This window comes from Centruroides sculpturatus, unplaced genomic scaffold, assembly GCF_000671375.1.
Source record: "Centruroides sculpturatus isolate CEXI.00-Female unplaced genomic scaffold, Cexi_2.0 scaffold485, whole genome shotgun sequence".
NCBI classification, from domain to species: domain Eukaryota; kingdom Metazoa; phylum Arthropoda; class Arachnida; order Scorpiones; family Buthidae; genus Centruroides; species Centruroides sculpturatus.
Genome location: NW_019384760.1, coordinates 158,054 through 185,985, shown reverse-complemented (window position 1 = coordinate 185,985; position 27,932 = coordinate 158,054). Strand labels below are relative to the sequence as shown.

The following is a 27,932-nucleotide window of genomic DNA, read 5'->3' as shown; positions in this document are numbered from 1 at the left end:
AAGTAGTTAAATACATAATATTTATTTATTATTTGTGCATTATTGTTCAATTTGTTAAATTGTAGGATTTAAATAGTAAAGCAAATAGACCTATCTCTATCTTCTATTTATCAAATTTTATCCAAATCAATATTTTCGTTTGTCTTAACTCGATAAATTCGATTTATTTATTATTTGTTTCAAACTATATTTAATAATTTTAATGAATAATAGGAACTTTGGCCATTTAAATTTTTGGTAGACCTAATAATAAGCGCAACATTAATTTTTTAAATGGGAAAAGTAAGAAAACACTCATAAAAAAAAAGAAAGAAAGAAAAATACAACAGCAGTCTGGCTTTGTCGGGAGTCGATAAGACGAGACGAATTTTCCGGAATTTTTGTTTATCTGGGTTTTTCTTGTGCTGTTATTCTGTTTATTATTAACATTATCATTTTCTTAAATACAAATAAACAAATACTCTATTATAAATATTCATTTTAAATCATTTTTATATTACTAGATTATTTTAATGACTATATAATAAGCAATCAAACATAACGCATATTTTTATAAATATAGAACTAAAATATCTGTATTGAGGTCTTGTATTATAAATCTAATAAACAATAAATATCTACATTTACAAATTAACAATATTCTTTAGAAATATTTTCTAAATGCATTCGAATTACGTTTACTTACATTACTGTTTTATCGTTATTTTCAAAATAAATTTGCTGACTATTTTAAAACAGTCAATGTTCTTAATATTTATTGAAGTGTGTCTGGTATTTTCGTTAATTTAAATTTAGAATTATAGAACTTTCCAACTAAGTTGATAGGATAGAAATAGATACGAATAAACTATATTGATCGAGTTACATATGTTTCCACATAAAATAATAAATTAAAACAGTTTTTAATCCAAATATTTTTCAATATTTAAACTTACTGGATCAAAATGTTCGATATTTGTATAATCAGATACTTTTTATTTTTAACTGTATTTTTGTATAATAATTTATGACTCATTTCAATAATTTAAATGGGCTTAATTATGAATGAAAGCTATTTAAATACATAATAATCAATACTAAATAATAGTTAGCTTGTTGTTGAATACATTGTATTAATGTTAAGCTAAATGTATCAAATATTATTTTATTGATATATTAATTCTATCATTACTGCTTCCAGTATACTGATCCTACTATATTCGCATCGATTAAGTTCAATTGGCAAGGAACATTCTACCTGCGAGTTGAAAAATATTTTGCAATATTTAACTAATTTTTTTCTTGTTTACTACTAATAAACGAGAATTAATTTGAATGAAAGCATGCAACTTTACTAAAAAAAAAATGATGTCATGTCATTTTTTAAAATTTAACTCGAACTAAAGGTTTTTATATGCTAAACTTATATTTTAGCAAATAATAAATAAATTTCCAAAATATAATATGGAATATTGATATATTAGTTTAGGACAGGGTTTGTTAATCAGTGGGGAGCAACCCCCGGGGGTTCGAACCTTATCCTTGGATAATGACGTGTTCTGCAGTACACTAAATGGGAGGTAACTAACTGAAACGAGTTTTCGACACTTGTTTAGAAAATCTGGTGAAACTTGTTTAAGAAATTATTTATATTAAAATAATATAATATTACAATTAAATTGACTTTCGAAAATTTAGAGTATTTCATCAATCTCAATATTTTTTTTATTATTTTCGCTCGTATAATCGGTTAGACTTTTTGTAGAGGAAAAAAAAGCAAAGTTTATTATTTATTATTATCCGAATAATTATTTTTATAGTAATACATCGGTCTATAAATCTGAGACTTCGGGAAAATCTGTTTTTAGGCTAATTATATTAATAATGTATAAAAAATTATAACCATTAAATAATAATCAATTAACTAATAAATGCACGTTTATGTAATCTCTTATTACGAATGCATTTTATGAAATAATTTTAAACATGATGTAATTATAATTATCTATATGTGATTATTTTATAAATTTAAACATATTAATCTAAATACTTTTATGGATAAAAAGAAAAAAAATTAATAATATTTTCGGAGAACATAATAATTATATACAAAATGAAAGTGATATTCGGCACTATTAGTGTTCAATTGTAATTATCAATTACATAATTTGAGCTTTATCCTTTTCTCCCTAGGAATTTTACTATTGTTCTTTATAAATATATTGAAAGTACAGTGAGTAATCTTAAGATATTAATTACAATATTAATCGGTAAGTAAAAGTTAAAAAAGTTTTTCTTCGTCTCAAGAGAAGAAAATAGGCCTACTATTTTTCAATGAGTTTTAATTTAATTGGAAATTTTATTAAAAATTCAACAGAGTTCCAGATACATCACAGTACGATAATGTAAACCCAGTATTGTGTTTTAAATGATTCATTCCGAGACTTCAGAAGTTGAAAAATCGTCACAGAACTAAGCTATTTCTTCTTTAAAATGTGCTCTTTATAATAAAAAATAATTTTTTATTTATATAGGCCAATATAATACTAAGTAAATAAATAACTAAACATTATAAAATCTTTTTAAAAATGTGCTAATTATGCCAATTATGTTTACCCGCATGGTCCGGTCGTTAGCAATCCTAAGCTAATATTAAAATGAATATTTATCGTATAGTGAACTTTATTTTATTATGGAAAATACATTGCAAAATGCCGAACCAACCGAAAAGAGAGGATCCTATGTACAGCACTCACTATGTTCTTAACGGCAAATTTTAGTTATCAAGTAAATATACGCTTATCATATATTAAAATCAAAAATATAAATAATAGTTCTGTTATTTTTATGAAGAGATATACAGAGAGGAGACGGCATGGAAAAATATGGGTATGTATATGTATGTATATATTACGTTTTAATATAAGTTTTATTTTTTATGTTTATATTAAAAAATATTAACGTAAAAAATAAAAACTTAGAACGAAAAGTTTGTACAATTAAAACAATTATACAGTATATCGGTTTTTAAAAATTTATCTAGAATTAATAAGTCTAAAAAATAATAAACTGAATAAATTATTCGATTTAAAATTTTAAAATTTTTACGATTAAAATCATATTCATTAAATTTATATTTTTTTTAAATTAAAAAAATTTTAAAAATAAATAAATATGACTTAAAATTTTAGAACACGTTTGGTGGTTTCTAAAGACAGAAATAAATTTTCATTAAAATCATTGTTGTCAAGATGAGAATGGTTCAATAATCAATCATCCATCATGGTATGTAGATCCAGATATTTAATGGTTTATAAATAGGATATATATTTATCAATAGGATATATATTTATCAATAAAATTATATATTTAAGTAAAAACTCTTTCACATCTATGAAACTATGAAAATTTTGTAACCAATACGTTTTTGTAATTTGATTTTAAAAATATCATCGTATTTCACTTTAATGTAATGTTTAATAAAGAATAAAGCACCTCGTTTCGCTCAATAAAAAGGAAAAGAAACAAGATACGTCGATATTATCTGAAACGTTGTAAAATTCAAATATTTTACAATGTTTAGAAACAATGTAATTGTTTAGAGGAAGCAAAATAAATGATGAATTTTTACGTACTGTAAAGTACGTAAATTAAGCGCTTGAGAGAATCTTTAAAGAATCCCAAATAGAATAAATTTTATCTTAAATTCCAATTACATCTTAAATATAAAATGAAATACTCAACGGTTCCCGAAATTTATTAGCACTTAGTGTCTCCAAATGTATTAAATTTCAGTTGAATAATATAGTATTGTTTTTTAAAGTTTAAATATTTTGCCTATTAACTTTTAATTAATTATGTCCAGTACAGTACTGTACTGTACATCGCATGAAGCATTACTAGGAAAAGTAATTTTTGAAACTATTAAATAGAATGTTTCTATAAAATTTAACTGGAAAAAATCTATATAAAAGAAAATTTTGTTAATTATGTATTTTTGAATTCATTGTAATCAAACATCAAATATTTAATCGTTTAAAAAGTGAGATTAAGTTTTTGGAAGCTGTGACATTATCGCTACATAAATTTCAATCAAATTTATGATAGTTCTGCAGTTATGAGGCAAAAGCTGATTACTAATTTTGAAATACAACCAGTAATTCTATTTAAAAACAGAAAAAAGAAGTGATTTCTTCGTTACGTTTCATTCATTCAATATTAATTTTCATTAGTTAAGCCATAAAATATTTCATGAATGAAAATTATCCTTACCTATAACTTACACCTGAAAAAATTGTGTAATATGGTAAAATTTTATAAAATTTACTGAAATTAAAAAATACTTATCAACTTGATAAAATTTAGTATTAATAAATTGTCATGATAAATAATATTCAAATGTAATTCTTTAACGACAATTACCTATTAATCTAAATGCTTCATTTTTTTATAAAATAAACAAACAATTATTTATTATGACATCGTCACAATGCCGGGCTACAATTTTTAATCATATTTTTAATTTATTTCATTTAAAATATATGCTCTCCACTTCAGATGTAGTGTCTTGTCCCTTTACATCATACTTTTCCGTTATCAATAGAGTCGTGCCGGTCACATATCTAACTCTTTTCAGAGGAAACTTTTTGAATTGAAATAATGTGACTTCCAGTCCATTCCGGAAGTTCGAATATAGTTAATCCGGGGCCTCCTTCCACTAATCTTTCCATATCTGATCTCGTCTTTCATCTATCTAACTCTGTTCTCGAGATTAAGGAAAGTCAGACGGACAGACGACAATGGTAATTTATAGGTCTACAAGTTTTTCAAATTGCAGCCAAAAAATGATACATTTATATTAATAGTTCTTCCGCCCCTCACTCTGCCAGCCACGATTGCCGCTCCACTCAAGTTTAAAAGTTAACAGCGTAAAAAAAGAATAGCCTATCATAAGCAGTTGGCCACTAGATGAAACAGAAAAACAGACTCAAATATCAGGCTACATGGACAGTCACGAGGAAAAGAAGAATAAAATTCAATAATTGTTGTTTTTCAGCCTTTTCTTATTTATTGAGCATTATCATGTGTAAATTACCACTGGTTTGCATATGACATGCAAGAAGCTGCCATACAGATTACAGCTGCTCCTTGCACAATAATGTATTCATAGTGTTCGTAGACCAAATATTGCGTTTTTATGTTAGCGTGCCCACTTATGCCAAGTCTACGCAAGCGATCAGCCCATAACGGCGGTGACCACACTCAGAAATTCTGGCTACATCCCTAATGTTGTATAGACTACTATTGGCTGACAACAAAAGTCCATCCAAAAAGTGATTAAAAATCGGGTCTTCTTGAAGGTAGCATGATATGCTTTCCGCATTACAAATTTTTATTAAAAAAAAATTATTCAAAAGTCTTAAAAATGCTGGAGACTACAAAATGTTTGTATAGCGAAAAATTGTAGCATTCGCTCTGGAATTTATTTGCTTCCAGTGGCCAATGAATGTTCACACCTTATTAACAAGTTGGCAATGTGAAGTTTTCCGGGTTTTCTTCAAGTGTCTAGTTCCTAAATAGGAGCTTATCTCTCATAAAGGTCTCGTATATCTATCTTCTCAAGAGGCATTCCCTCCCTATCAGATCGTCCACGTGTTGCGTTGCCTTGTCCAATCAATTCAATTTAATTCAATCCCAATTGTATTCGTTGTTCCAAATGAAAATTTTTAAAACAGATTTAATAAACATGCTATTATCATGATAGAAAGAAATTTCTTAAAAGAATAAGGAAAATCTCATCTCCAGAAAAAATCGAAAAAAAAAAAAATCTGGACTCGAAATTTGTTTCTGTTTAACGAAAACTTGTGTACAGTACAGTATATATTAATTTTATTATTAAATTAACAAAATCTAAGCCTATGATTTCAACATATTCAGTATTATCTAATAAAATTATTTATTAAAATATATAATATTTACAGGCTATATTGGTGAGATCATTAAACTATCATCGTTGTTTCATATTCTTTCAATTTGTCATAAAAATACAATCCTCATTTCTGATGGTATGCAATTTAATTCAACTGTTATTAAAAGATTGTCAAAATATCAAAGATAGAATTGTTATAAAATACTGTTTATGTTTTCAAAACAAATGTTAATTCTCTTATTAAAATGATTTGAAAGATGATTAAAATGATTAGCTAAAAGAACAGATTGTCTTGTCTCCATTCAATTTCCAGAATTCTCCAAATCTGTTGATTAAATTCACGAGGATCAATTTTTCGGGTAATCGTATTATTATCTAACAGAAAAATGAATGACAATTAATTTGAAATACAGTATTTTCATAGCCATCAACCGAGAAACTGAAAGCAAAATTTGAACATAAATGACAATAAATAAATAAAAAGGGATTTTGTATTTCCAAATTACATAGCGTAGCCAACCCTCTCGGATTCTCCGAGAGACTCCCAGAATTTCGCAAAAAATTTTAAATTTTTTGAATTTCGAACTCATATTTATTCTTCCGATATTTACTCGATAAGACGATCGATTTTGGTTATACAGTGGTACCTAGTACTTCCAACAACTCTAATTTCGAATGTTTCATGGTTCAAATGCTAATTTGATAAAAATTCGCTTCGGAATTCGAACGATGCTTAAAAGTTCAAACTGTGCTCGTAGTGAAAAAATGAGTTCTCTGCGTAAACGCCATTTGTTGTGTGCCCAAGTCGTCTCTCACTCTCATTTACATTACGTTCGTGTTTTCAACACCTTTTTCGCTTTATTTATGCCGTATAAAACACACTATATACATATATAAATTGTTATTCGTCGATTTTTAACATTTCTTCTTGTAGTTTTTCTTTCCCAATAGCTTTTGAGCACCCGTACATTTTGTATCCTTTAGTTCAAACTTTCTTGAACGGAACTTTTTAACCCACATTTGAAGCATTTGAAGTTTAGGAGCATCTTCCCTATACATATTACGAATTTTTTTCTTTTTTTACTATTTGTACGGCGTTATATCTTTTTCGGAGCAAAATATGCCGGATATGCTTTTTATCTGAAAACATTTCAATTTGATTTTATTCAAAATATGAAGTAAAATGTTTAAAATAAGCTTTTAAGCAATAATGTGTTAAATTTCACAACTATTATAATCACATATCTATGTTAAGTAACTACAGCTGTTTAAAATACAAATACGCTATACTTTCCGTTCAAACTAATATAACTTTTACTTGTCGATAATACAACCTTTACAAGTAAAGGTTGTATTATCGACTATTGAGATGAAAAGGAATTTATCTATTGGAAGTACGAAAGCAGTATATGTGCAGCGGACGTTTAAGATGCCGTCTTCGGTGTACGAACAGTTGCCTAAATGTAATTTGCATTATATTATACAGCAATTACGTATTTTATTTATTGTTTTAGTATTTTAATTTATTATTTAAGTAATTAAATTGTATTGTTTTTACCTTAAATTATGTGTGTTTACTGTTTTAAGTTTATCGAAATAAGTATTGTTTAGGATCTGGGAATGCATTAATTCATTTTCCATTATTTTTAATAGAAAAAAAAATTGATTCGGAGTTCGAACGGTCTCCTGGAATGAAGTAAATTCGAAGTACGGGGCACTAATATACTTCAAGTGGCCACACTCCTGAATTAGACGGAATACCTTTTGACAAGATCCCCGCTGTGAATGAGACAGTTGGGATGTTATGAGAACAGGGCCGGATTAACCCACTTTGGGGCCCTAGACATTTTCTTCTTACCGGGCCCCTCTCTCTCCCACAAGAAATAGAGCACACAAAAAATATAAAATAATAAATAAAACTAAACTAAATAATGTGAGAAACTAAAACAAATCTTAAATTTTTATTGATAAAAAGTATTTAATATACAACAATAAATTTTAATTTTTCTATAAAAGTTTGAACAGTTTATAAATTTAAAAAAATTGAAATTTATTTTATTAAATGTCTAACAAAACTTGTTATACAATAACAATATTACCTTAAAATATTAATTGTTTAATTTTTTTGGTTAATATTTAAATAATATAATATTTTATTACCCATGAAAGATAAATTGAATAATGAAAAAGATAATTTAAATGAAAGCCAAGATACTTTTTAAAAAGTAAATATTGTATATCTACGCAGATAAGACAACCTTCAGATAAGACGAGGTATAAATTTTCGTCGAAGTTTTAGCATATATTTGTCCTATAAGACGACCCCCAACTATCAACGGCCTATGAATTTAGATTAACGATCATCATCTGGATAATAACATTGTATAGCGTATATAATGTCCTATTCGTAATTGTTTGAAAGAACTTCAAATTTTATTTTTTTTTTGCATCTGACAGCACTGCCGTGCGATTGTTGCAAACATTCACACTGATTCGGGCATTCGGGTAATGACCTTGACTATTCAAAAAAACGTCGTATGGGATATTCTATTTTGTGGACATACCCTACTCTCTAGTAAATAATTACGGTTTTTCCTCTCTAGTCCACTAGTAAATAATTACGGTTTTTCCGTTTTTTTTATAATGACTTTAATTTATATAAATTTCAATCTAATCTTTTTTGCATGTGTCCTATAAGACGACCCCGGATTTTGGGGGTCTTTTTTTATGATATAACTATCGTCTTATCTGCGCAGATATAAGGTATATAAATACGAGTAAACTTTATTTAAAAATTCTGTTTTCTAGTCAACAAAATTATTAATTATTTCATCATAATTAATATTATCCAACGCATTTTGTTTCATGTATAAAACAACTAAAGAATTTAATTTTGATTTACTCAGTGAGTTTCGTAAATAATTTTTACACGTTTTAATACTGAGAATGAATTTTACTTTCAATAAGAAGAAACATAAGAACACATTTTCTTTAGATTTTAGAATTCACAATAACCATATAAAAAGCAATATATTTTTGTTTTATTTGGCTACTATATACAGTTGTCCAACAGAAAAGTAAACTATCTTATTTACTAATCTTTTCAAGATAGACAGGGCCCTAGATATTTGTCTATGCGATGATCCGGCCCTGCATGAGAGCTTTAGCACATGCCAATAGGAGTTAAGAAAGTTATAGAAACCGATAATCCACATGTGACTCTTCGCTTAACCCCGGAGTAAGTCTATCTGGAATTTTGAAAATGGAATCTAAAGCGACCAAATCCTGAAATGTAAGAAGCGGGACCGTAAGGCCATCAGATTTTGACGCGACGTCAGATGAACCACATGATCCAGGTTGACGATCATCGCTTTTATAGCTTTTTGACATCTTTTTTTAAAAATTCTTTTCTCCCTGTGAGCGCTAAGAGGGCCTCTTTTAGCGGGCCCATTATGGGTTCGGTTAAACACACAATGGAGCGGCTGGGTGGTTAGGGACGGGACCCGACATATCCGGTCGGACCACGTCCCAAAAAATTCCTGGGAATTTTTCGGTTTTGATCGTGGCTTCACCAGAGCGGTAGGCTACCACCTTGACCGCTCGGCCATCTGGCCATTATAAAAAACAATATTATTACACATAGAAATTATAACTACTATTTGTAGTAATTCAATAATATTTACTTAAAATTAAGTTGAAATATCAATAAAGAAAATTTTTCTATAGTCTTATTATGGAAATTTGTGTTATTTTTATTTAGGCCATAGTTATTATTATAGTTATGCCATTAGTTATGTTATTTATTTTCCATTTTGTTTCGGGTTTTTTGAGTGAGTTTTGGATGTTATGTTGTACAGTACCTCAACTGCAATCTAGACACTCATTTGCATAAACTTATTTATATAATTTACGAACATTTATATAATGAATGAAATTGTATCCACTAATTCTACGATCTAGTCCAGATTCCTCAGAGTGGTAAACTGACAACATGACCGCTCGGTCATCCGGCCGTCTAGCGTTTGACGTTTTAACATAGTGTTAAGTGGGCTAATTCGAATGATAGCAATAACATGTCTGTCTCGAACATTCCATATCGTTTGTGGATTGTTCATCAAAAACTTAGTCTGTCCAACCCTTCCCAAAACTTTCTTAATATCTAACTAACGTGCGATTGAGTCTCCAACGTTTCCACTGCCGTTTAATACGAAACTACCTCCTAGCCAATTACCAGTAATAATGCAAAGCTCAGCAAAAGTTAGCACGGTCTGAATAAATACAGTTATTTAATTAATTAATACCGACTTAGATTATATTTTAATTTAATTTTAATTAAAGCCATACGATTGGAGGATTAAAATTGGGCCACATTACTTTTGCTATTAATAATTAAATACTGAGTAATTTGACACTAGAGTTTAATTTTAATACTGTACTCAATTCGATTATACTCGTACTTTTATATTTCATGTAAGATTCGAGATACTTTTTTGTGTAAATGTTAATAAAGCTATAGTGCATTTGTAAAGTCCAAAATGTCAAAAGAAATCTCTTGCACTAGAGTTCGTAAAATATTAAAGAATATGACTATGGATCAGTGGCGCGTTATCCTAAGGGCAAGAAGAGCAATTGCCTGGGGTCTACCAACAGGAAACCCCGAATCAATTTTTTATAAACTCATTACTGTAGTAAAAATATCGAAATTTAAATTTGGCTCCTTGTCTGGGTATCTGGGCTTCATTCACTAAGAAAATAAACAACTTTTCCGCGAACTTTTTAAATCTACCTTGTATAATAGAGGGAAAGTATGGCGATCGGTCAAAAAATAATCCTCCCCAAGATTTTTGCATTTTTGGACTAAGGACATGTTGAAATGTTGAGAAATGCAAAAAAATTCGAGTTTTTTTCTGTATGTTAGAATATTAGTGTGTGGAGAGCACGATTTTGTTCACCCTCTTTGATGAATAGTCGAGGGGTGGGGAAATAAAGGGGATCGTGTAGTATCTCCAGTAGGGTCACATTTAATGACAATTTTACTCGTTATTATCATTTAAAATTTTTTATAAAACTCATTCCTACCCTGAAAATTAAGCTTTTTATATTTTGAACTATTATAAAATGGCAAAAACGTTTTTAGTAAAATATGATAATATATGGCGCCACCAAATGTCGCCGAGAAAGTTAAGCAACTCGTTGGTGGACTTTTTGGGAAACTTCTTTTGAAAAATGTAATAGGGTTTTTAACACAGCTTACGAATTAAATTAATTAAAATATCTATAACCATAAGGCAGATAATAGTAAGGGCTTATCACTCCAATGATAATGGGTACAAACGCTCAAGAATCAAAGTAAAAACATTTAATAAAACAAAAAGGGTGTACAATAAGATGATTACATAAGTATGAAAACCGTAAAAATCCAAAATGCATTTCGGACTATTTTCCAATGAAAAAATAGTCCCTCATCAGTTGGTAATAGCGAGAGGTCTTAGTATACTTAAAAATTATACAAGGTGAAAAAAATATTAAACTTAAAACTATGCCTAAAGCTATACAACATAAAGATGAAACCATCGCCATGACTGTATGAGCAGTAAGCATTATCAATGTAGGCAGGAGTAATATTTCTTCCTAACGTTGCATGGTAACTTGACGAACAGGGTGTTGATACAAAAATAGTTATGAGTTAAAAGCGATTTCTGTAATAGTAATGTTACATTTAAAGAATAATTTGCCTAGATCCCAATTGATATTTGTGCATGGGCCTTCATCTATTAAAGGTTGAAATAGATAAAATTAACAATGACATCTGGCTGCATCATATGTTGTCACCACTTGTGCTCCAGATGTGTAAGGTAACACACCTCCTTTGTAACCGCTCCCTGCATCTTGCAGAAATGTCTGAACCTGCAACTCTGTTGTCCTACTGTTTTTGGTATGTACATAATTTAAACTGACTGTATAACATTAGTCCATAACTGTTAACCAATATTTCGGCTAATTCATAACTATTTTTGTATCAGCACCCTGTTCGTCACGTTACCATGCAACGTTAGGAAGAAATATTACTCCTGTCTACATTGATAATGCTTACTGCTCATACAGTCATGGCGATGGTTTCATCTTTATATTGTATAGCTTTAGGCATAGTTTTAAGTTTAATTTTAAATTTAATATTTTTTTCACCTTGTATAATTTTTAAGTATACTAAGACCTCTCGCTATTACCAACTGATGAGGGACTATTTTTCAATTGGAAAATAGTCCGAAATGCATTTTGGAATTTTACGGTTTTTATACTTATGTAATCATCTTATTGTACACCCTTTTTGTTTTATTAAATGTTTTTACTTTGATTCTTGAGCGTTTGTGCCCATTATCATTGGTGTGATAAGCCGTTACTATTATCTACCTTATGGTTATAGATATTTTAATTAATTTAATTATACTTAGGGCTAAAAACGATTTCTGTAATAATAACAGCTTACGAAGTCTGATTGAAAAGTAATGAGACTAATTTTATTACAAATCAATTATTTAAAGTTGTTGTAATGTTAATTTTGTTCAAAGTAATCCCCTTCCGTCATAATACACTTATTTCATCTTTTTCTATGCCTCATAGCGTTTCTGAAAGCCATTTTCATCGAGTTGTTGCACATCGGTTACAGCTTTTTGAATGTTCACGATGGTTTCAAAATGACGACCTTTGACTTCTCATTGTCATTCATCGATCTTGAAGAATGACAGTCCGTACACGTTTAACATTGTTACCCAAAGTCAAAGTTAAAAGTTGTCCTAATCTTGACTCATCCTTCGCCAACCCCTCTTTGCCTCCTGAAAACATTTTCTGTCAACAAGCACTCGACAGAACGTCCGCACTAGGTATAGTTTTTAATTCATCATAAGTTTCAGTTGTACTCTTTTTCAATTTCATATAAAATTTCACTGAACATCGTTGTTCGATCTTTCCTCTATTCTTCTGTAACCATTACTTGAAACATAAGCGCACTAAATCTTCAATATACCCGTTATGTTGACACGAGATAGTTAAAACTTGCACCAAATGATTCAAGAAGGAATATGTAAATGACTATTAAAAAAGTTGTGGCCGACGTTTTCAGCCCAAAACGTGAACGTCGGACGTCGAGCGCCGCCATCTGGCAATTCTAGAAGGTTGATAATGGCGTTCGCTACATCTAGCATGGCTAGTAGAAGTTCGACTTAAACTTCTTCATTTTTTGTGTTTGGGGTTAAAATTATGACGTATTTTATTAAAATAATGATTATTTGAGTTATTTCTTTGTGTTTTACAAATGTTATTTTTTTGTAAAGTATTTTAAGAATATTAAATATGTCGATTTTCGCTTAAAAAAAAAAAAATAGATTAGGCCAATGAATGTTTCAATCATTAAGATAAAGAAAAGAAAACGATACGAGATAGCTTGTTATAACAATAAAGTAATGAATTAGAAAATGAAAGTAGAAAAGAATTTGAAATTCTTCAAACATATGTGTGAAATCCGCGAATTTAACGCAGTTGTCGGAAAAAAAAAAATGTAAGCAACTCCGATAGAAAAAACGCTCCTGGTGAGAATTATATCGGAGATCACCGTTTGTTATAACAATTAGATGGGAAAGTTGACACATAGGTGTCAAGAATGCACCGTTATTGTCAACATATGACGATCATGTGATTCCTTTCAAGCGACAAGTTATCGCTTGAAAGGAGTCACATGATAAAAAAGGAGTCATTGAATAAAAGCTCGAGCCCCGGAAGCTCAGCGCGGGTCAGCACACGGAAGTTATTTCTGTACTTGTGCCGGTCGATCTCCATACAAAGGAATTGGATTCCGTCGGAGAAGACACCGGACAGAAGGCACAAAGGACTACTACCTCTTCCATACAGACGATGCGCCAACTCTCCATTACTCCGAGAGGTATTAAGAGGATATTTTAGAACTTGTAAAATTGCTCTCTCTCTCCCTAAAGTTAGGCAAGCGACATAGACGAGAATAGTCGCGCATTATATGTAAATAGTCTAGTAACCGCATTTAACCTTAGTTTTATTTTTGTCTCCTGTAACTTAGATTTAGTTATTCAATGAATGCTTTGTTATTTGTTAAACCTGTCTCCTGTCTCTGAAAGAACGCCTGCCGGCTTACCGACGCACTCCCCACTCACTTTTTGCCCTCCTAGCCATCCGACGACTCCGAGACCGGGTTTTACCGCCTGTGCAGTGTAACTGGTCAGGAGCGATTAACCCATGACCCTCTGCTTGTCTCACATATGCAATAGGTCTATCTATTAATGTCTTTAAAAAAACAAGTCGCTAAAAAAGAACTGCTTATTAGAGATTTTGATACTGATATTCAAACAGAAATTTACAAAAAGATTTTGTTAACAAAACTTCAAGCATCAGAAAAAAGAAAGGTAGACACAATTAGAATCTACGTTTCGTGATGTTGCTACAATTTTTGCAGATAAATATATTGATCCTGAAAGTAAAAGATCATATATTGTGACCATTATTGAAAAGATTTTGAAATAAATCCATTTTTCTGTTAAACCAAACAAAAGTACTAAGAAGCTTCAAGAGAAAATGCAGATTGAAAGATTAGGTGAAATTGAAGGTATTCATTCCAGCTTGAAAAATTTAGAAGTAGAATTAAGGATCTTACTTCTATAATTATAATTATAGAAAGTATAGAAGGTAAGAAGTGAAGAAGTTTTGAAAAAGTTTTTTTTTTCAGAAATTTCAAGGAAATTGATGAGCTAAATGAAATGAAATCAAAAAACGAGACCAATTAGAAGTGATCACTTAGAGAAGTCCGGGAGGAAGAGTAACATTTGTACAAATTTGTTTATTGTGTATTTTGTAAAAAACATTTCGTTTTTAATATCAAAACAAAACACCTGGATATCCAAGAAGCACATTCCAACATTGAAATTTATTCTCATAGGTTATTTGTTGCAAGACATGCTTTCGTTCTTTAAGTTGTTCATTTGCATCTGAAGAAAAATGTGGTTTCAATAAAAATACATGATGTAAACATCATCATAAATAAAACAATAAATTTTATACTATTATAGTATGGACTTATATGTAATTCTGATGTTAAAGGATTTTAGTTTACTTATAAAGATTTTGTTAATGGCAAGTAATTCCTCGTCATTCATTCCTCGTCATTCAAAGATTTTGTTAATGGCAAGTAATTCCTCGTCAACCATCGTAGAGTTGCTCATCTTTCACCATTTTTTTCATACAATCTAAAACGAGTGAAATTACAAACGGGAGTTGAAATTTCAATATTACTTTCCTCATAAAATGTATCTTCTGTATCTATCGAATATTTTAGTAAATTAAAGAAATTATTTATTATCATTAGTTTTTGTGTCATGTACTATGTAATTTGTACAGAAGAGTATCATATACCCAAAAAAAGGTTTAAATGTTTAAACAAGATTTAATAATTTCTTCCGTAATGAATTTATTGAATTCTAAAAATTGAATACATAAAGAATTGCTACGATATTTCATAAAAGTAAGCTAATTTATTTTATTAAAAACAGCGCAATATAAAGTTTCTTTATGAAATTCTTCAGTTATCACAATTCATAAATGAAGAATGTTAATTGGAAAGAAAAAAGTGGATTAATCATTGAAAGAAAGTTAAAATAATTAAGAAAAACTGTTTTCGATATCAAAAATTTTTTATTCCCATAAGATGCAATTTAAAAATGTTCAGACTGATTTAATCTTTTATTATGAAGCATTCCTTAAATTTAAAAAAAAAATCGAATAAATCCACAAAAACAAGTAAAAAAGCAATGTAATCTGATTTTACATTGCTTATCACTTTTTCTACTAAATAAATTGTAGGATAATACAACGCTTATTCATGTCGCATACGAAAAGAAAATAAAAAGAATAAAAGCTCAAATATTGTCATTTTGACAATCGAAATTCATTTATATAATAATAAATTTAAGTCAAACATTTTTCCTGAAAAAAGTTTAAAATTAAAATTATTTTAATAGTAAAAATAAAAAATGAAATTTATTTGTATAGATTTAAATTGTTTTATTATTATTGTTAATTTGGGGAGTGGCTTATTTTGCTCATTGAGCATCTTTTGTATAAAGAATAAATAATTTGAAAAATTGAAATTTAATATATGTTATTGATTGCATATTCATAGAGTTTTAACATAATTTGCAGTCTACAATAGATCTAACAAGAATTTAAATATAAAATACATTCATTTGATTGGATAATCCCCATATTTGCGTCCATTTGATGCTATTCTTTTAGTTTTACAATGAATAAGCTTAGAAAGTGACATCAAAATGACGTAGTGAGCACTCTAATCAAACGAACGATACACAGCCTAATTCGACTGGTGACGTAATAATCGTCTACGGAGCATGACAACAAATAGAGCTTAAAGATTTTTCGATTAATTGTTAAGCTATTGATTTTGTCGGAATAATTTCTATCGAATAGAGATAAAGTACTGTATATTTAATATATTCATATTGTTTATTTCGGCAGATAATCTTACATTCTATTTCGAAAATTAGTTAATAGCTATTAGATTGAAAAGAGGAATAGAGCATTTTATACATTTAATATGTTTAAAAATATATAAATTCGTATCGAAATTATTACGATACGCATATTTAGACGAATAAGAACTAAGATAAGAGGTACTAATAAGAATAAAAGAACCCCAAAACTAGGCTTTCCATAATCTCTCATACTGCCATCTATCGACTACATTTTTAACTAAATATTGGAAAAAATAGTTAAAAATTCAACTCGGTCATTGAAATTAACGAATATTTTTCACGTCATCGATTTTTTACAATACATATATCGATCTATAAATATAATTTTACAATATTTAGACTATAAGAATTCGTGGCGTTTCTTATTAGCCATTTATCTGTTACACTAGATGTTTCGATCGACAAAAGAGGCACCTACATAAGGGCACCACCATGTTCGATATAACATTATTAGTCGACGAGAGAAAAAAATATACGTATATATTTCTCAATCAGCGAATCTTTAATGCGAATATTTAATAAAACTAATAAATTTATCAATTTATATTCTAAATATATTTTTAATTATGTATCTTTAGTCTAATTTAAATGTTGTTAATAAAAATTTTATTATTAGAAAATGCGTAAATTTTTTTCTTGATTTATTATTGTTTTATTTTTAAATTAAGATTAATTTCATAGAAACTGATATTATGCATCTATTAATTATTACGACATTTTAAATTTTTGATAAATTGTAAATAAAATATACGAATTTAAAAATAAAATTAATTGTGTCTTGTCGAATACGTTAAGAGCTACGAAACGAATCGAAGAAATTATATTATAAATACGAATCTCCAGGGATTAATTATTGATGCCGATAAAGTGCATTTATTCGATAGCTTGATCATTAAAAACAATATATTTTACTTCTAAAATTTATCATGTAGGTCATACAAATAAAATTCAATTTGCGTTTTTCCTGGAGACTATATTTTCGAACTTGTTTTATAATAGTTTAAGCTGATTGGTATTATAATCGTCAAATGGCAGAATTTTCAATTTGTATGTTTAAAAAAAAATAAATACTTAAAATTAAAAAAAAATTAGAAAATAAAATATCTAGAATATAAACTTCACACTGTTAGAAGAGAATATTATTATAACTTACGAGAAGACCAAATTCTAAATCTTTATTATAAATATGACATCAAATTTCATATCTTTAAAACACTATTTTTAACGAATTTTTAAAATTATTTTCTCAAATTTTAATACTTCAAGTGTTTTTTTTTTAAATAAAGATTTACGATAATAATATTTATTATAATAATAATTTTTAATTAGAAAAATATAATTTATTTGTTATAATGGAAAACATTTTCTTAATTGAAGTTTTTTAATTCTTGATTTTCTTTTTATCTTAAATAAAACATTTTATGATGATTTGTTGTTATTCGTTTTTTATGTTAAATTTTGTTTAAAATAAATAAATATTTGTTTATTTAATAACTATTAAAATAAATAACTTTTTACGATTTTTTAACTATTACACAAATTATCTGATATCTGAAATAATGCATTTTTTTCCTATTTGTTTATGAATCTAATAAAAAACTAATAAACAAGTAACAAACACGTAGGCCTAGTGAACAACTATTTCCGGTTTTAATTATGCATCGAAAGCAACCAACATCAATATTTAAAATTTATTTAAATTCATCTCGAATGCTCTTTATATTAATATTTTCTTTAATTTTTAACTTTTGTACAAATGAAAAGTAAAACTTATTTAAAGACAATATTTATTGAATTACAATCACGAAACACTATTCTTTATCAACAGTGTTCTTTTTTAAATTGCAATTTGGGCACTACGTAGGTTAATAAATGAGTCATATTCAGTTAGTATCCTTAGTTTTTGTAAAACCACACCAAAATCAAATAAAAATGAAATTACTTCAAATAAGAACCGAATCACATTCCTTGACCAAACAGTTTATTTATTGTGTGAATACTCAGTTTATATACTTGGATTTACGTTTCGGATACAATTCGATGGCGGAACTATCTCACTGCAAAACCCCGCAGTGTGAGGGGCCCAACGCCTTAAGAGCCTCCTCACATTGAGGACAGCACAGAATCCCAAATTAATCAACTTCATCGATAGTTTGTGATCTATAGTAGATTTATAGGGGAAGGCTCCAAAAATGCTTTATTCGGTTGCGTATTCGTCTACATATACTAATTATATATAGTCTATATATGAATATGTAAAAAAAAAAACAATTAGCCTAATGAATATAGTTGATGTAATAAAAATCGCAATAATTAAGCAAAAACTATTCACATATAAAAAATTAGTTACCGTCTTACATAAACTGACGTAAGGTAGAACATGTAAAAAAATATAAAGTATGCATAATTAAATTATTTAAATCTTTGAAGACATTAATCAGTTTAAACAAAGGAAGTGATACTAGTTAACTAGAAAGAAAAGAAATTTAAATATTTCGATTATGAAATGAAATTTTGAAGACTTTTTTTATATTTATCTTTTTTGTTTAATAAGTTAAATAAAAACAAAACCTCATTCTATAGGGGGGAAATCAAACAGATAGGAAAAACTAAGCTAAAATTAATGTTGAGTAAAAAGATGAATCACATATTAATGTATGGACATTAAAATTAAAAATTTACAAAAAGAAAAAGAAAATCGAATAAGTAAATAAATACTGTAAATAAAATTTAAATCAGAAATTTAATTTCTACATACTCTTACATTTCCCTGTGCAAACTCTTATCCATCTATGTTGTCTTTACATAAGCCAAATTGCATCAGAGTGGATAACTTCGCTCATTTTATCTTTACTTTAAAATGAAATTTTCGAGTACAAATCAGTTCTTAGAATTAAATTAATAATAGGAGGATGTATTTTATATCTTGGAAGTAAAAGATGTAGAGATCTATTACTACCTCTTAAATTTTCAGAAAATATAAATAGAAAGAGATGTCTTAAAAAAATAAAACTTACTTAAATGTTATTTTGAAAATTGTTTTTATTTATAAACTTATTTATTAACTCTGGTAAATATTTAATCTATGAAAAAATATATTTAATTAAGAATGAAAAAAAGATAAAAACATAATTTAAAAGTAAATATTTTTATTCACAAATGCATGCAAAAGCATAAGCTTATTGAGTTTTGAATTAGAAACATTTTAACGAACAACTATCATGCAATATGTCATGGATTGTTTTCATTTTTAATTTTTTTAAATTATTTTTTTACCGTTTGCATTTATAATAGATAAAATTATAATACAAACAGTAAAAACAAAAAAAATATAAAAAATAATAGATAAAATTGTTTTTTAAATTTATTTTTTGACAATTAATTCATGTATAATTAAAATAATTTTTGTTAATAATAATGCAACCTTATGAGATATCTTGTCATTGGGTAAAAATAAATAAATATACAGTAATATACATTTTTGGCATATCTCTCACATTATGGTGTTATCCCTTTCTGAATAGAATCTTAAAACAGTCATGAATCTTCGCAAGGACCAATTTATCATATCACTTTCTTAATGTCTAAGTAGGCCTATGACAGTGTAAAATTTGGTATTTCAAAAATTCTAATCTGATTCATTTAGAGACGTCGTGAAAGATTGTAAATTTTTTAAAAAAAATAGTTGTAAAATAATAATAAAGTTTAAAAAAATAAATTTTATAAAATAAATTATTCTTCGTAGAATTTTAAAATACCTACTTATTATACGAAATTTTTATTTATTTACGATATCGACAATTCAATAAAAAAATCTAATTTATTAAAACAGCTTAAAATAATTGAATTTTTATAATGATTGATTCACGAATCAGCTATTATACGAACTATGTAGTATAGTACAAGGTCTACTAAATTAAAATTTCGAATTTAATTGCTAGATATTAATTTATAATATATTATTTTATACCGTACAATCTTTTATTAGAATTTAAATATTAGTTAATTAACTTAAATACAGGTTTAAAATTTGTGTTAAATATCCTAAACTTTAGTGTAATTTAATAAATTATATGACAGAATACCCATTTATTACTCAATATTTTTTAGAATTTTGTTTTTACTTAAAACCCTAAAACAGTACCATTTATGCTATAGAAGAAATAGTAGACTATTATTAGCTCATTTAATTTTGAAATTAGAAATTATAATGTTAATAAATAAATTACTACGTATTATAAAATTAATTTATTATTTTTTACATATCATTTTAAATGTTAGTCGTTGTAAAGGAAAAGGAGAGAACCGAAATAGGAAATAGAGATAATCCTTTAGTGAAGCCCCAGTACATAGCATTCAATAATATCGAATTTTTAAAGGTTATGTGTTAAATAATGTCGAAAGTAAAAAATTTCGCATTTTTACAAATTTATTTGAAAAAAATGTAAACTTTATGACTTGTGCTTATTTGAAATTAATTTTTGCCCTAACGACAGTAGTGTTTCCTTTGAACTATTTTCGTAAACAGTGCTGTTTTATATTATCTCTAACCCATTGGATTTCCTGTTAATAAACAGATTATTTAATTTACCTATAGGTTTGTTAAATTTAAGTAATCATTTTCAAAAGTATATATAAATATATTACTTTATTTAATTATAAATTTAGTTGTTTAAATTTTACAAACGAGAGTATAACATAAAAACAAAAACTGTAATTACTGTACCATACTTTAGTTAATGCTTTAAAACTTTTATTATTGTTATTATAGCTTTTATAATAGTAGCTCTAAAAGCCATTAATTATTTAAAATTTACAAGGAAAAACAGAATATAAAAATCTCAAACAAAGAAAACAGAGTAAGTAAACTTTCAAAAGTAGAGTCTCTTCCACTCTATATTTAACTTGTTTTAAAAAATTTTCAATAGAAAGATTCGATTTCAAAATTTTGACCTAAAATTGGAAAGACATGTGTTAATTATAATTAAATTTTATATTTAATAATTCACTGCTTAATTACTATGTGTATTACATTATTGCTTATGATTGCATGAGTGCATCGACAGTTTATTGATACTTAAATATTTGAAACATACAAAAGTAATATATATGTTTGAACGTTTATTTGGTTTTGTTTGTTTGATTTAGAGAAATTATTATACATAAGCAAACTATTGCTAAATTTATTAAATGTTTAAATCTTATTTAAATTTTAGGGCCTATTTATATTTACGTCTATCGAAAAATCTACTCGACAAGTACGCTTTATATTGTTGAAATTTAAATTAAGAAAATTAGTAGCTTTCAAACCTATTAATTTTCTTAATAACTTGCAAGTTAAAAAGAATAGAAAAATCCCAAACAAAGAAAACGGAGGGTAAACATTCGAAAGTGGAAGGTCTTCCACCCTATGTTTAATTGATATTTTAACTTTATAGGCTATATTATACGTAGGCTAAAACTTATCCATATAATTTATTTGTTTCTTTATAAAATTAACTTAATCGTTATGTTAAATCAGTTTGAATATGAATCTAAATTTACTCAATCTAATTAGTTAAAACTATTTCGTGGAATAAGTCTAAAATATTTGTTCTCAACCAGTTGGTGGCGACTCCCAAGGGGGTCGCTAACCGTACGTGCCATGGTCATCCTACGCTAAAAGGGAGTTGCCGACTAGAAAGGTTGGGAAACATGGGTCTAGAATAAAAAGAACATCAAGTATATCATAAAATAAATATTACCGCTTTCATTAACACGATAGAAGATGAATTGATGATCCAATCGACTGATTCCGATCAGTCAGTTATCTCGCTGGATTCACTGAAGAGCTGAATATACTGTTAGATCACATAGAACATAAAACTATATTTTTATTCTTGACCATTCACGAACTAGTTAATCTATATCATTATTTCAAAATAGATTGATCAATTAATCGAAAGCATTTCTCTTAGATGATTGGCAATTGTAAACGGTCATTGAAAAGGAAGAGTGAGTCAAAGAGCAAGTTCCTATGGCTCCAAAAGAAAACACGAGATTGATTAAAAACTCCTATTCTTAATCTATTTATAAAGTAGGCTAATTTTAAAAGATTATTGTTAGAGTAAATTCTGTAGGAAATATTTAGAAAAGTATATAACTCCTCACTAAAAATGTCTTATAGATTAAAAAAACAGAAAAACAGTATCTACATATGATAAAACTTTTATTATGGTGTCATTGAAATTCTGTTGTTAATAGTTAAATACTTGAAAGTAATTATTAGTTTGTACCAATATTATTACCAGAAAAAGAAAACAAAAACAAAAAGATAGAAAACGAGAGAAAGAATATAAACATAATTGTGATATTTATAAATTTTATAAATAATTATAGGCCTATAAAGACAAGGCAAAGAGTAAAAGACAAAATCTATACAATCGACATAACGATATTATTTAGGAACTTCGTACAATTTTATTCATGCCTCGTTAAAACAGCTTAATCAAAAAGTACGAGTATTTATCAAATAGTATCTATAGCGTAACAATTACCAGTAAAAGTTTAAATCAAAGATTTATGCAAAAGTAGTTCCGAAATCCTGAAAATTATTTATAAAATAAATAGAACATGGTATATTAGAAAATATAATAGATCTATTAAATCTTTCTTATTATTCTTATTTGTATTTATTTATTTTGTATGAGTAACTTATAGTGTGAAAATTCATCCCCAAGAAACTAATATAAGCTTAATATTCGCTGTAATAAATGCAAGAATGAAAATTATTACGATTGCGATTATAAGTAGTTTATTTCGAATACTAGAATATAATCATTTATAATTTTTAATGTAAAATAAACATATCAATAAATCTTGCAAAGAATCGTTATATTTGTCTTTTTTTAACAAGTTGTTGACATTAACAAATTTTTGCTAAATTTCGTAAATATTTAAATATTTAGACAAACAATATGACTTCTTAGTGACGCAACGTCTGCTGTGAGAGACTGCCTGAAGTAAAATGATTAATTTGTTTTATCTGATTAAAGATGAAATGAATAATAAATATTTTATAATAAATAAATAAATACATGTATATATATATAATAAAATGTAATAATGTTATCAGTTTTATTAAACTAGATGAATATATTAACATTTAATAGAATACATTAATGTAAATTAAAAATGAGGGGATTTTTAAGCAAATAAAACATAACTTTTTGAAAATCAAAAACTGAAATAAATATGTGCGATATATTTTTTATAACATTTCCACTCTGTTTAAATGTAATATATTATTTAGTAATTTTAAATAAAATAAAATAATTTCTCTGACATTTCAATCGTAAATTGACTTTTTTCATCTCATTATTTTATACTTCACTAAATTAGATATTGTTCTACTCAAACAAAGTGTAGAAGTTTTTAGTTTGACTAATTATCTGTTTAATGGTTAATCTATTATTTGAAAAGCTTCTATTTGAGAATTAACAAAATTCTGTAAAGGCAGACTCCTAAATAAATAGTCTACCTACAGTATATCATACAAACGAGACTGAAGTTAGTTCCCAAGCTTCGTTTTTAAAGAAAAAGAATAAGTTAATAAATAAAACAATTCTTGAAAATTGTATAATACGAATACAATTTTCAAGAATTGTTTTATTTATTAACTTATTCTTTTTCTTTAAAAACGAAGCTTGGGAACTAACTTCAGTCTCGTTTGTATGATATACTGTAGGTAGACTATTTATTTAGGAGTCTGCCTTTACAGAATTTTGTTAATTCTCAAATAGAAGCTTTTCAAATAATAGATTAACCATTAAACAGATAATTAGTCAAACTAAAAACTTCTACACTTTGTTTGAGTAGAACAATATCTAATTTAGTGAAGTATAAAATAATGAGATGAAAAAAGTCAATTTACGATTGAAATGTCAGAGAAATTATTTTATTTTATTTAAAATTACTAAATAATATATTACATTTAAACAGAGTGGAAATGTTATAAAAAATATATCGCACATATTTATTTCAGTTTTTGATTTTCAAAAAGTTATGTTTTATTTGCTTAAAAATCCCCTCATTTTTAATTTACATTAATGTATTCTATTAAATGTTAATATATTCATCTAGTTTAATAAAACTGATAACATTATTACATTTTATTATATATATATACATGTATTTATTTATTTATTATAAAATATTTATTATTCATTTCATCTTTAATCAGATAAAACAAATTAATCATTTTACTTCAGGCAGTCTCTCACAGCAGACGTTGCGTCACTAAGAAGTCATATTGTTTGTCTAAATATTTAAATATTTACGAAATTTAGCAAAAATTTGTTAATGTCAACAACTTGTTAAAAAAAGACAAATATAACGATTCTTTGCAAGATTTATTGATATGTTTATTTTACATTAAAAATTATAAATGATTATATTCTAGTATTCGAAATAAACTACTTATAATCGCAATCGTAATAANTTTTTTTTAACATGAAGTAAATTTCTAGATTTTATAATGAAATATTAGATAATTGTGAAACATTATTAATTAAAAAATATATAAATTTTTATAATTAGCTCTGTACTGTATTTTTTAAAATTTTTGCAATGATATGAAATAACAGCTTTACATTAATTGCTAGATTTTGAATGTAAATGTTTAGGCCTGTTATAGTAAACTTTTTAAAAAATATCTACAGAAATTTTTTAGATGTAATTTTAAAAAAATTCTGTAGATTTTATTTTTAATTACAAATAAACCAGTTTTTATGTACAAAATGCATTACATCTGTAGTTAGATTAAAAAATCAGTTATATAAATTTGTGCCAAATTGACTTTTTATAGCCTTAATAAATGAAACATTTAAAAATATTTTTTCTATTTATTTAAAAATTTTTGTCATATATTTCTTACAGAGTAAATTTGAAGTTTAAATTATTTATTTTATATTTGATACATTTTAATCTTGATGTTTTTCTTAAATTTAATTTTTAACGTAAATATATTATTTAAAATATAGTTTTTATAGAATATTAAACGCAACTAAAAATTTTAAAAATAAAGACAAACAAATTTTAAAATATTTTGTTTTATCGAAGATAATGCGACAGTTATTTTATGATACAATAATTAGTTTATTTGTATTTTCTATATTTTAATAGAATGTTACCGAAATTATATATTAATATAATATATCATTAAATATACAGTAGCTAAATATAAAGTTGTATGTTTCAAATTTATATAATAAGATATTTTTGAAATTTATTGGTAGCTTAGACATTCGATATAAAGAAGTTAAGCTATTTCACTGATAAGTGTTAATGAAATACATTGAATATAACCTAAAATTTATCCGTCCAGATCGTTATGAAAACAATACTCTTATATGTATATATTTTAATTTTTAAAAACTGAATTTGTGCTTTTAACACAATTTTATAACATGTAAAATTCTTTTTCTTCCTCGATCATGCAGATTATGAACATCGTCTAGTGTTTAATGTAATATGAAATCCTGCAAGCAAATTCAATTTGTATAAGCCTATATAAATGCTATATAAATGTAAGTTGGAATTTATATTACACAAATAAATCTTATAAATCTATCACATATAAAATTATTTCTAACGCAATGAATTAGTAATTTTACCGTTATTTATGCCTTAAACGTTTGGTAAAAAGATATTAATCATTAAGAAAGTTTTGACTCATTCAAAATTAGATTAGATAGATTTATAAATAAATTTAATGTTTCTAGTTATAGACATGAATAATGATTAAACTTATACATTATTTTACGAAATTTAATACGGAAATTTTAAAAATGTTTAAATTAATCTTTATATCAAATCCGAGTCACCAAATTAGAATGTTTAGGCCTATCCATCTTTATCTTACTAAGTTGAATTCTCGGTTTTCGAATGAACAAATCCCATTTCAAATATTAAATAAAAAAGCATTAAGCATGTTTTATTTGTTTCCATATTTCTAAAAATATGATATTACATTTTTTTTTCGATATAAGTTTATAACAATGCTGATAAATTTAAATTATTAATCCAAGACTGCAGAAAATTTATTGTAGACTATTATATTTTATTCATTTACTGTATCATATTTTTATATAAATTTAAAATTAAATGTTATTGTTTTAGGCCTGATAATTTCTATAATAATTTCTTTTGTATTTTTAATATCTGTCTTTAAAAGTTTACTGTCTTTCAGTGATTTATGATAGGACTATTTATTGTTATAAATATTTTTACATAGGCATTTATAATATAGTATAGGGTTTTTAATTTTCAAAGAACCGTAACCTTATAGCCTCAAAGCGTAGGCCTAGGCTTGAGAGGAGGGGTGTATTGATAAGTGCTGCGATCCCGCAGCGCGGGGAGGACCCCGAGGTGTGTAGGGCCCCGACATCTTTAAATCCCATTACCATAAATCCCCGGAGGTTCGATAAATCTCGATTTGTTATTCGCTGCGGGGAGGCCCTCAATTTTCAGGTACGCCTCCTTGCCATTAGGCCCATTATTCAAGCGTCATACTAAACGGATTCATTTTTCAAATTTTAAACTAAATTTTGATTTTTATGTAACATTAAAAGATCTAATTTTAAATATTTATTTTAATCTAAACGTTGCTACTTTATAAAAAGCTCTAAAAGTAATGACAATATACAAGCTTAATTATTAGCATGATACTGTACTTTACGTAATAAGAAATTACAGTATATTTTACACTTTTTAGATATACATTTTGTATTTTGTATATAAAGTATATAAAGTATTTTGAAAAATAAAACTAATTAAGATATTACAACACTATTTAAAATTGTAAGCAATACAGTTTATGTATTTTCACATAATCAATTAAAATTTAAAAGAAAAAATAAAAGACTGAATGTAAGCGGCTTCTACTGTACAGTACATTTATAAAATACGCCTATCATTTAGTACATATTACAAATCTAAAACACGTAAGGCCTATATTAAGAAAAAAATAGAAATAAATATGATTTTTATATTTATTATCTCAGCTTACGTAAGTTATCTGACTTAAATAACTTTAATATTAACATAAAAATTTTTATTTTAAAATGCATGAACGTAGTGATTTTAAATTCAGAGACCATTTTAAAAGAAATTTCACAGATTTTCTGGTTTTAACATTATAATTGTGCTTATGTCTAATAAATACTCAATTCAGACACACAAATGAATTAAATTATAAAATGTAAATTTATAATCAGTTTTAGATTTATTATTATAATTATTTGTTAATTTTTTTTAACTGCGTGCCATTTTTTAAAAATTTTATTTCATATCAGATTCTAATTTAATACTTCTGCAATTGACTTATTGAAAATAGATTAACAAATAAATCGTATAAAATAAATCTATAAGATTGAGCTACATTTATATTTTATACTTGGCAAAATAGAAATATAAAT

The 27,932-nt window shown here is 26.6% G+C and overlaps 1 long non-coding RNA gene across 1 annotated transcript; it reads left to right on the top strand.

Moving 5' to 3' along the window:
- The first annotated feature begins 2,432 nt into the window (after positions 1–2,432).
- On the top strand, positions 2,433–7,813 carry LOC111628788. The gene is made up of 3 exons (XR_002757225.1): positions 2,433–2,766; positions 3,171–3,264; positions 7,562–7,813. It is a non-coding gene; the product is annotated as an uncharacterized LOC111628788 (long non-coding RNA).
- Positions 7,814–27,932: the final 20,119 nt, after the last annotated feature.